This window comes from Triticum dicoccoides, chromosome 1A (genome assembly GCF_002162155.2).
Source record: "Triticum dicoccoides isolate Atlit2015 ecotype Zavitan chromosome 1A, WEW_v2.0, whole genome shotgun sequence".
NCBI lineage: Eukaryota > Viridiplantae > Streptophyta > Magnoliopsida > Poales > Poaceae > Triticum > Triticum dicoccoides.
This window is the reverse complement of record NC_041380.1, coordinates 294,857,425-294,867,283: the sequence shown is the minus strand read 5'-3', so window position 1 is coordinate 294,867,283 and position 9,859 is coordinate 294,857,425.

Sequence of the window (9,859 nt, the reverse complement as noted above, 5' to 3'; positions counted from 1 at the left end):
GCGCTTTCGCGCTGCAGAGGTGCTGCCGGAGTTCGTCGTGTGGTCGGCGGAGCCGACTTGCACCCGGCTTCCGCTTCCTCGCTTCCTCCTCGGCGAGCTCCCGGCCGGCGCCCCGGGCGGCCTCTGGCTTCAGGCCAACAGCTGCTGCAGCCGGGCCTCATGGGCTTCACTGGAGGTCTCTGCAGTCGGGAGCCTGGCCCTGGCCCGCGGTTGGCAGATGTTCGCCCGCGCGCGTGGCCTGAGCCGTCGTTGCACCCTGCACTTCAAGTTTGACGGCGATGCCACCCTCTACGTGACGGTGTTTGGGGAAGATGATCGCCGCACAGGGTGCTGCCTCGAGGACGACGACTGCGGCCGGGAACCCAGCTCCGGCGACGATGGAGAAGACAGCGCTCGCGTGACTGGTGGCGCTCAGGGTTCCCCAAGCTTCTCCGGTTTTTCTTCAGGCGGCGACTCTTCCAGCGGTGGCCGCGGTCAGCCTCCACGCCATCGCATCTGCTTGGGAGGTGGTAGCATGTCCGCCCGCCGTCGCGCCCCGGTGAAGCGCGAGAGGGAGTCTGCCTGAGCCCCGGAGGCAGCTTGAGTCTTCCCTGCAGGCCGGTGTGAGGTGAGCTGCGCCTGATCTGTTCTTTCTTTTCCTTTTTCCTGTGTAAAAAAGACAGTAGTGTGGAGCCCCGCGGGGGCGTGTTTGGGTTATTGCTGTTAATCATCGTTTTGCTTCCGTTATCGTGCCTTCCGGCTACGTGCCCGCGTGTGGATAGTTCCCGGCCCCAGCCGTGGGGGGCGACCGACCCAGGCCCTGTGTTCGTGTCGCGATGCCCGTGGGGCACAGACTGGAGGGGTGCTCCTGTAATGGACCCAGGTCGCGAACCCTTTGAACGACTAGGACAGGAACACTCGCGAGGGCACTCGGCTGTCCCCCCCCCCCTCACGAGGCCTTGCATAAGAGAAATCGAGGCAGGAGAGTGAAAAGTCGAAGAACCACAAGCCAAAGACGGCAACAACTTCAATAAAACTTCGAATGAGAAGGAACAAGCCAACTGCGGAAAGCAAATGAAAAGCCGCGTCCGGCACCTAATCTAGTCTTCGACGTCTTCTCACCAGCGCGGAGCTAAGTGCTGGAACTGGGCATGGGAGGGAGCCCCAGGGCCTGAGGCCGGCGCTCCTGAGACTCTGGGGCATGTACAACCCCAACTCATTATTACGTGAGAGTGTCACGGGCGGCGAGCTGCACAGGCGTTGGCCTTCTTCACAGGCTCTGGGCCTTTTCCAAAACGCGACAGCTTCACAGGCATTCGCCTTCTTCACAGGCTCTGGGCCTTTTCCAAAACGCGACAGCTTCACAGGCATTCGCCTTCTTCACAGGCTCTAGGCCTTTTCCAAAACGCGACAACTTCACAGGCATTCGCCTTCTTCACAGGCTCTGGGCCTTTTCCAAAACGCGACAGCTTCACAGGCATTCGCCTTCTTCACAGGCTCTGGGCCTTTTTAGGGGTAGAACCTTCGGAGGTGCTGGATGTTCCATGCGTTCTGGACCGGCACCCCCTCCTGAGTCTCCAAGCACGCGGAGCCGGGCCTGGAAACATGAACAACTTTGAACGGGCCCTCCCACATGGGAGAGAGCTTGTGCAGCCCCTCCCTAGAGAGAACCCGTCTGAGCACGAGGTCTCCTACCTCGAGAGTTCTGGGGCGGATGTTGCGGCAGTGATATCGCCGCAGTGCTTGTTGGTACCTCGCCGCTCGCAGCGCGACTTCTCGGTGACGTTCCTCCCCCAGCACGAGGTCCATCCCCCGCATGGTGTCCTGCTGCGCCTCGTCGAACGCGAGGACCCGCGCGGAGCGACGTCTGACCTCATGAGGGAGGACCACTTCGGCTCCATAGACCAGGAAGAACGGGGTCTCTCCAGTCGGCTTGGTCGCGGTTGTGCGGATGGACCACAACACAGACTGAAGCTCGTCGTACCAACCTCTGACGCAGGCCTCCAGCTTCTTCTTGAACGTCCTGGTCTTGAAGCCCCTCAGGACCTCTGCATTGGCTCGCTCGGCCTGGCCGTTGCTTCGGGGGTGCGCCACCGAAGCGTAGCATATCTGCGTTCCAAGGATAGCACAGTATGTTTTGAAGAGGTTACTGGTGAACTGCGAACCGTTGTCCGTGATGATGCAGTTCGGCACACCGAACCGGCTCACGATGCCCTTGATGAACTTGACCGCGAAACCCGCGGGAATGGTGCGGACAGCCTCTACTTCAGCCCACTTGGTGAACTTGTCCACGGCAACGTAGAGGTAGCGGTAGCCCCCTAGCGCCTGAGGAAACGGGCCCAAGATGTCCAGCCCCCAGACTGCGAATGGCCACGAAAGGGGTATAGTCTGCAGGCCTCCTGCTGGCTAATGGATCTGCTTGGCGTGGAACTGGCAGGCCTCACAAGCTTTTACTAGTTCGACGGCGTCATTGAGCGCGGTGGGCCAATAAAACCCACTGCGGAACGCCTTGCCGACGAGGGTCCGTGATGATGAATGATGTCCACAGTCTCCGCCGTGTATATCTTCCAGCAGTTCCTTCCCTTGCTCCCTGAGGATGCAGCGCAGGGATACATCGTTTGGTCGCTTCCGATAGAGCTCTTCATCCTTGATGCAGTATGCTGTGGCCTGGCGTGCCACTCGCTCCGCTTCCTCCTCCTTCTCCGGCAGGGTCCCTTGTGTTAAGTAACTCCGGAGCTCCGTGATCCAGCATCCCTCCTGAGGTTCCATCGTCAGGAGCAGGCGTGCTCCTGAGGCCGGGCCACAGGCCAGAGCTCCTGAGGCAGGTGGCTGGGGGAGCTTCTCCCGGGGCTGAGCCGTGTTTGACAATGACGACAGGGATGAGGGCTTGAAGAGCCGCTCCTCGAAAATGCCAGGCTCCTGAGGTAACCGCCTGGACTCCCGTTTGGCGATGTCATCGGCCTCCTGATTGGTGCCTCGGGGCACATGCTGCAACTCCAACCCCCAGAACTGCTTCTCCATCCTGCGGACCTCCGCAAGGTAGGCTTCCATGTGCTCATCTTTCGGCTCGTACACCTTGTTGGAGAAATTGACAAGGAGCTGCGAATCGCCCTTGATGGTGAGGCGTTTCACCCCCAGGGCAGCTGCGGCCTTCAAGCCTGCTATTAAACCTTCATACTCTGCTATGTTGTTGGAGACCTTTTCACCTTGCTGGAAACAGAGCTGCACAGCGTAGTAGAGCTTGTCCTGAGTGGGCGATATAAGCACCGCCCCAGCCCCAGCGCCATGCCTGGAGAACGCCCCATCGAAGTACATGACCCAGCCTTCTGGCGCCTCGCTTCCCGGGGAGAGGGACCGATCCTCGTCGGCCTTGAGGCCTGGTGCATTCGTCCATTCTGCCACAAAATCCGCCAACACTGCTCCCTTGATGACTCTGGTCGTGCTGAATTCGAGCTGAAACGCTTGCAGTTCTATGTTCCACTCAGCGACCCTTCCAGCTGAGTTAGGGCTCCTAAGCACTCTCTCCAGGGGGTATGACGAGATGACCTTGATGGGGTGACCCTGAAAATAGTGCTGCAGCTTGCGCGAGGCCACCAGTAGCGTGAGGAGGAGTTTCTGAGGCATGGGGTACCGTGCCCTCGCATCCCGCAACACCGTGCTAACGAAGTACACTGGGTGCTCGACGAGGTTGGGTGCATCAGTGCTGGTGGCTCCCTTCGGAGACCATGGCGCCTCTTGAGGCGATGAGGCCTCCTGAGGCTGGCCATCTGGGGGAGGGGCCTCTTCTGCCTCCGGTGCACTCCTCCGCGGCGGCTGATCCTCCTCAGCCCTGGTGGCGGTTTCTGTGGACCTTCCTTGTTCCTGTTTTGCCTTGTCCCGGGCTGCTGCTGCAGTTTTGATCCGACGCTCCTCTCTAACCGCCACCAGGGCTGCGCTGGCGGAGTACGGAGTGGCAGCAAGGTAAAGCACTAGGGGCTCTTGAGGGCGCGGAGCCACCATGACCGGTGGGCTGGTCAGGTATCTCTTGAGATCCTGGAACGCCTTGTCGGCCTCTTCAGTCCACTCAAAGGGACCCTTTTTCTTCATTAGCTGGAAGAAGGGCAGCGCTCGTTCCCCCAACTTGGAGATGAAGCACCCTAGCGCGGTCACGCGCCCAGTGAGCTTCTGTGTTTCTCTGAGGGTCTTTGGTGGGCTCATGTCTTCCACCGCCTTGACCTTTTCCGGGTTAGCCTCGATGCCTCGGTGGGACACGAGGAAACCCAAGAGCTTGCCCGAGGGGACTCCGAACACACACTTCTCTGGGTTGAGCCGTAGGTTCAATGTGTTGAGGCTCGTGAAGGTTTCCTCTAGGTCTTGTATCAGGGTCCTGGCCTCCCGAGACTTTACCACAATGTCATCGATGTAAGCTTCAACATTCTTCCCGAGCTGCGGGCCTAAGGTGATGTGCATCAGCCGCTGAAAGGTCGCCCCTGTGTTACGCAGGCCGAATGGCATGCATGTGTAGTAGTACACCCCACACAGGGTTAGGAAGGCTGTCTTTTCGACGTCTTCTACCGCCATCTTGATCTGGTGATACCCAGAGAAGGCATCCAAGAAGCATAGCAAGTCGCATTCCGTGGTGGAATCGACGATCTGGTCGATGTGTGGGAGCGGGAACGGATCTTGCGGGCATGCTTTGTTGAGGTTGGTTAAGTCGACACACATGCGCTCCTTCCCTCCCTTCTTTGGCACAACGACAGGGTTGGCCAACCAATCCGAGTATCGGACCTCGCGAATGACCCCAGCGGCTTCTAATTTGCGGGTCTCTTGGATGATGAAGGCCTGCTTTTCTGTGGACTGCCGCCTGGCCTTCTGCTTCATAGGGCGCACGTTGGGGCACACGTTGAGGTGATGCTCGATTACTCTCCTACGGATCCCTGCCAACTGGTCAGGCTCCCAAGCGAATACCTTCTTGTTTGCGTGCAGGAACCCGACCAAGGCCTCCTCCTGCTCGGGTTCGAGGTTGGCGCCTATGGTGAAAGTGGCGTTGGTGGACCCGTCCTCATCGACAGGTATCTGCTTGGTTTCTGCCTTGTCTTGGGTGAACAACTGTTTCTTCTTAGCGGGTGCAGCCCCCTTGGGCTCGGGGGTCTCCAAGTCGGCGGGTTGTGCCGACGCCGCTGTCTTGAAGGCGAGCTTGAGCACCCGCAGCGCGTCTTCGGTGTCCCCGTGCACGGTGAGGACACCGCTGCTCCCGGCATCTTCATGAGGTTGTACGCCGGGTGCGTCGCGGCCATGAACTGGGCCAGCGCTGGGTAGCCGAGGATGGCGTTGTAGGGGAGGCCGATGGGGGCGATGTTGAAGTCGACCAGCTCCGTGCGGAAGTTGTTGTAGGTGCCGAAGGTTACTAGGAGCCGGATCTGTCCCAAGGAGCTGGATGATCCGCCCCCAACGCCTGAGAAGGGCCGGCTGGGTTGTAGCCGTTCCAGGGGTATGCAGAGGAGGTTGAAGGCCTCGACCGAGAGCATGCTGAGACCCGCACCGCCATCGATGAGAGTTGTGGTGATGGCCACCTGGCAGATGGTGGGGGTGCATAGCATGGGGAGCGCACCCGAGCAGGCCGAGTTGGAGGGGTGGTCCTCTGAGCTGAAAGTCAGGCCGGCCTTGGGCGCCGCCCGGTCCGGGAGAGCCCCCTGCCACGTGAAAGCGGCGCTGACCCGGCGGATGAACGGCTTGATGTGGTGACTTGTAGGCGGCGCCTGTGAGCCGCCCAGGAGGGCCGCGACGACCGGGGGCGTTGGTATAGCGCGATGGGCGGGGAAGAGGCTGCGGGGCTCTTCTCAAGAGGCCACGGAGGCTGCCGGCAGGTGGAGAAGCCATGTGCGCAGAGTGCCAGTGAGGGCCATGGGGAGCCAGTTGGCCACGACCCTATCGTCACCTCCAGCTTCGAGGAGGGCCTCCTTGCTCGCCAGCAAGAAGGCCAGCGGATCTGTCGCGCCGCCGTAGCGCGGCAGCATCGGTGGCTTGAATTTATCCGGCCACCGTACCCGTTGCAGGGCTGGGGCTAGGGCTCGGAGCCCCCTGGCCCCCCTGCTGGCGCCGGCGGCCGGAGCGGGCGACGCGCTACTCATCGCGAGGCAGGCCGTGGCGATGGCGGAAGAGAAAACTCCGGTGCACCCTACCTGGCGTGCCAAATGTTGGATTCCGGGTTCCGGCAGACCCTTGAGGTTCGAACACTGGGGTGCACACGGAGATTTCGCCTCCTACCTACCTGCACCCCTCCGCCTCGCTAAGATCTAAGCTATGGAAAGAACAACACAAGAGACACAGGGTTTATACTGGTTCGGGCCACCGTTGTGGTGTAATACCCTACTCTAGTGTGTGGTGTGGTGGATTGCCTCTTGGCTGATGATGAGGAACAATACAAGGAAGAATAGCCTCGCGAGGGTCTGCTCTTGGCTGGGGCGATGAACTGCTGGGAGGAGTTCAGTCACCCTTCTCTCTCTCTCTCTCTCCGATTGTTGATGCCCCTCTCCCCTGGGGGTGGCTAGTCCTATTTATAGAGGCCCTGGTCCTCTTCCCAAACATCAAGCGGGAAGGGGGCCAACAATGGCGGGCTAATTTGAAGGGGGATAGCTAGTACCAGCTATCCTGACAAAAGCAGTCTTCGCCTGCACAAAGCTCTGGTGGTGACGCCGTCTGGGCTCCACAATGACCTCCGTCTTGCAGTCCTCCTGGACCTGGTCTTGTTGCACCGAAATGGCAACCTTTGCCTGATGCCTCGGTACTCCGCGGCTGCGCTTGCCCCCTTTGCACCAAAGAGGAAAGGAGGACACTGCGCGGGCTGGCACCCGCCTGGCGCCCTTGGTCATCATGGCTTGCGTCACGGGCACCTCGTGAGGTACCCCGCCTTGATCTCTCCGCCTCCTCGCGAGCCAGCCTGATGAGGCCGTGTCTGAGGAAGCTCCGCGTCATCCGCCCCGCGAGGCTTGGCCCCTCGCGAGGGTCTTGGGTCTCTGTTGGTGAAGATGGGCCGTGCTGGGCCCCCCTTTGAGCCACACCGCAGGCCGCAGGCAGGCAAGTCTGGGGACCCCCATTCCCAGAACACCGACAGTATCGGTCTCTAGAATAGAGTCCGGTTGAGGGTCAAACTGAATACGGCCCTCCCCACCAGTCTCCATGGGGATTGATTCCCCTTGGTGTCCGCTGATGGGGGTTTCGCCTTCTGGCGCCTCCTGAGCCTCTCCCCGCCTGGAACAGTCCTTCGGGACAGCACCTGCGCATCGTCCTTGGCCTGGGGGGAGTGAGTTGCTTGTGGTGAATCGCTGGCCATCGCCTTGGGATCCAGCGAGCCTCCTGACGAGGATCGCGGGGAGCCGTTGCAGGCCCGACTACAATAACATAACCAATCCTATCAGTACAATAAAGAGGAGAAACTTTATGGGCCGATGTAAGTCTTAGCACTTACAATGCGGCTTGCGGCTTAGTGCCGGGGCATTGCTTCGGACTGCTTTCAATGTCCCATGCGGAGCTGCCCACAAGTGGGCCTTTCCCCTTCTTGGGCGCCTCCACCTCGAGAATGTTGGGGGCTGCCCTCTTCTTCTTCCCCTTATCAGGGGAAGGGTTGTTTTCCTCCTCCTCCTCATCGTCGTCGTCTTCAGCGGTGAGCGAGTCCTGGATTAGGGGGTCTTCGGACAGCCGGACTATATCCTTTGGCCGGATTGTTGGACTATGAAGATACCAGATTGAAGACTTCGTCTCGTGTCCGGATGGGACTTTCCTTGGCGTAGAAGGCAAGCTTGGCAATACGGATATGTAGATCTCCTCCCTTGTAACCGACTCTGTGTAACCCTAGCCCCCTCTGATGTCTATATAAACCAGAGGGTTTAGTCTGTAGGACAACATACAATCATACCATAGGCTAGCTTCTAGGGTTTAGCCTCTACGATCTCGTGGTACATCAACTCTTGTAATACTCATATCATCAAGAACAATCAAGTAGGATGTAGGGTATTACCTCCATCAAGAGGGCCCGAACCTGGGTCAACATCGTGTTCCCTACCTCATGTTACCATCCGCCTTAGACGCAGAGGTTGTGACCCCCTACCCGAGATCCGCCAGTTTTGACACCGGCATTGGTGCTTTCATTGAGAGTTCCACTATGCCGTCACCATAAGGCTTGATGGCCCCTTCGATCGTCGGTAACGATGCGGTCCAGGGTGAGGTTTTCCTCCCCGGACAGATCATCGTATTCGGCGGCTTCGCACTACGGGCCAATTCGCTTGGCCATCTGGAGCAGATCGAGAGCTACGCCCCTGGCCATCAGGTCAGGTTCGGAAACCTAAACTACACGGCCGACATCCGCGGAGACTTGATCTTCGATGGATTCGATCCCATGTCAGATGCGCCGCACAATCACGATGAGCATGACATAACTCTGCCGTCGGACAGTGTTCGAGAGATCGCATCTGCAACTACCCCGGCCTTCAATCCGGAGCAAATTGCGACATCCGAGGACGGAGGGATAGACCCCGCCATGGAGGCTGCACTTTTAGTGGCGATGGAGCCGGATACTGACTTCACCCCTTACGAGAGCCATGTCGCCGAACCACTGGATTCGTCTCCGGCCACGGACTCCGAGCCGCCTGCATCTGTGCCTATCGAATCCGACTGGGCGCCGATCATGGAGTTCACCTCCGTTGATATCTTTCAGCACTCACCTTCCGGCGTTGTGCTAAATTCCTTAAGGTCTCTCTCCTTGTCAGGAGAACCTTGGCTAAACTATGTCCGGCTAGAATGGGATGCAGACGACGATGAAAATTCGCTGCCCACCCACCACCCATTTAGTAGCCGCTGTCGATGATTTAACCGACATGCTCGACTTCGACTCCGAAGACATCGACGGTATGGACGATGATGTAGGAGACGAACAGGAACCACCGCCCACAGGGCGCTAGACCACCACCTCATCATATGATATATATACATGGTGGACACCTCCAAAGAAGGCAATTGCGATGAGACAGCGGAGGATGACCCCTCCTAGAAGCAACCCAAGCGCAGACGTCAGCAGCGCCGCTCTAAGTCCTGCCACAGCAAAAGCAGTGATACTAGCACAAGAGACAATAACACTCCGGATATTGCCGAAGACAACCATGATCCCCTCCAGCACAATGTAGAGCCGGAGGATGAACAAACTAGCCCTCCAGAGCAGGCAGCAGATGGAGAACCGGAGGAGGACAATTACATGCCTCTCTTCGAAGACGAGGTGAGCCTCGGCGACAAAGAATTTATCGTGCATGAGGATCCCGTCGAGCAGGAGCGCTTCAAGCGCCAGCTTATGGCCACAGCAAATAGCCCGAGGAAAAAGCAACAACAGCTTCAAGCTGATCAAGACTTGCTAGCAGACAGATGGACCGAAGTCCTTGCGGCCGAGGAATACGAACTCGAGCGCCCCTCCAAGAGTTACCCAAAATGCAGGTTGCTACCTTACCTCGAGGAGGAAGCATTGAAACCTCCATCACCAATGTACGATGCGGCTGATCGGCCACCGTGTGGCCGAGCCAGAGAGGCGTTTCAGCCTGAAGTTCAGCCTGCACCCCGCCGCCACTCAATCAAAAATACCAAGGCCTGGGGCAACACATGGGACCTGCGAGACGTATTGAATAGCAGGGCAAAACTTGCAAGGTCAATATACGGGTCACGGGGGTGAGCGCCAATGCGGGACGATGACCGTCGCGCCGGATACACTAAAGGTAAATCCGGCCGGGCCGAATACAACAGACAAGACTCATATGAACTGTGTCGTGATATAGCCCGGCACAGAGGCCCCGCACACCCCCTATGCTTCATTGATGAAGTTATGGACCACGAATTCCCGGAGGGTTTTAAACCCGTAAAT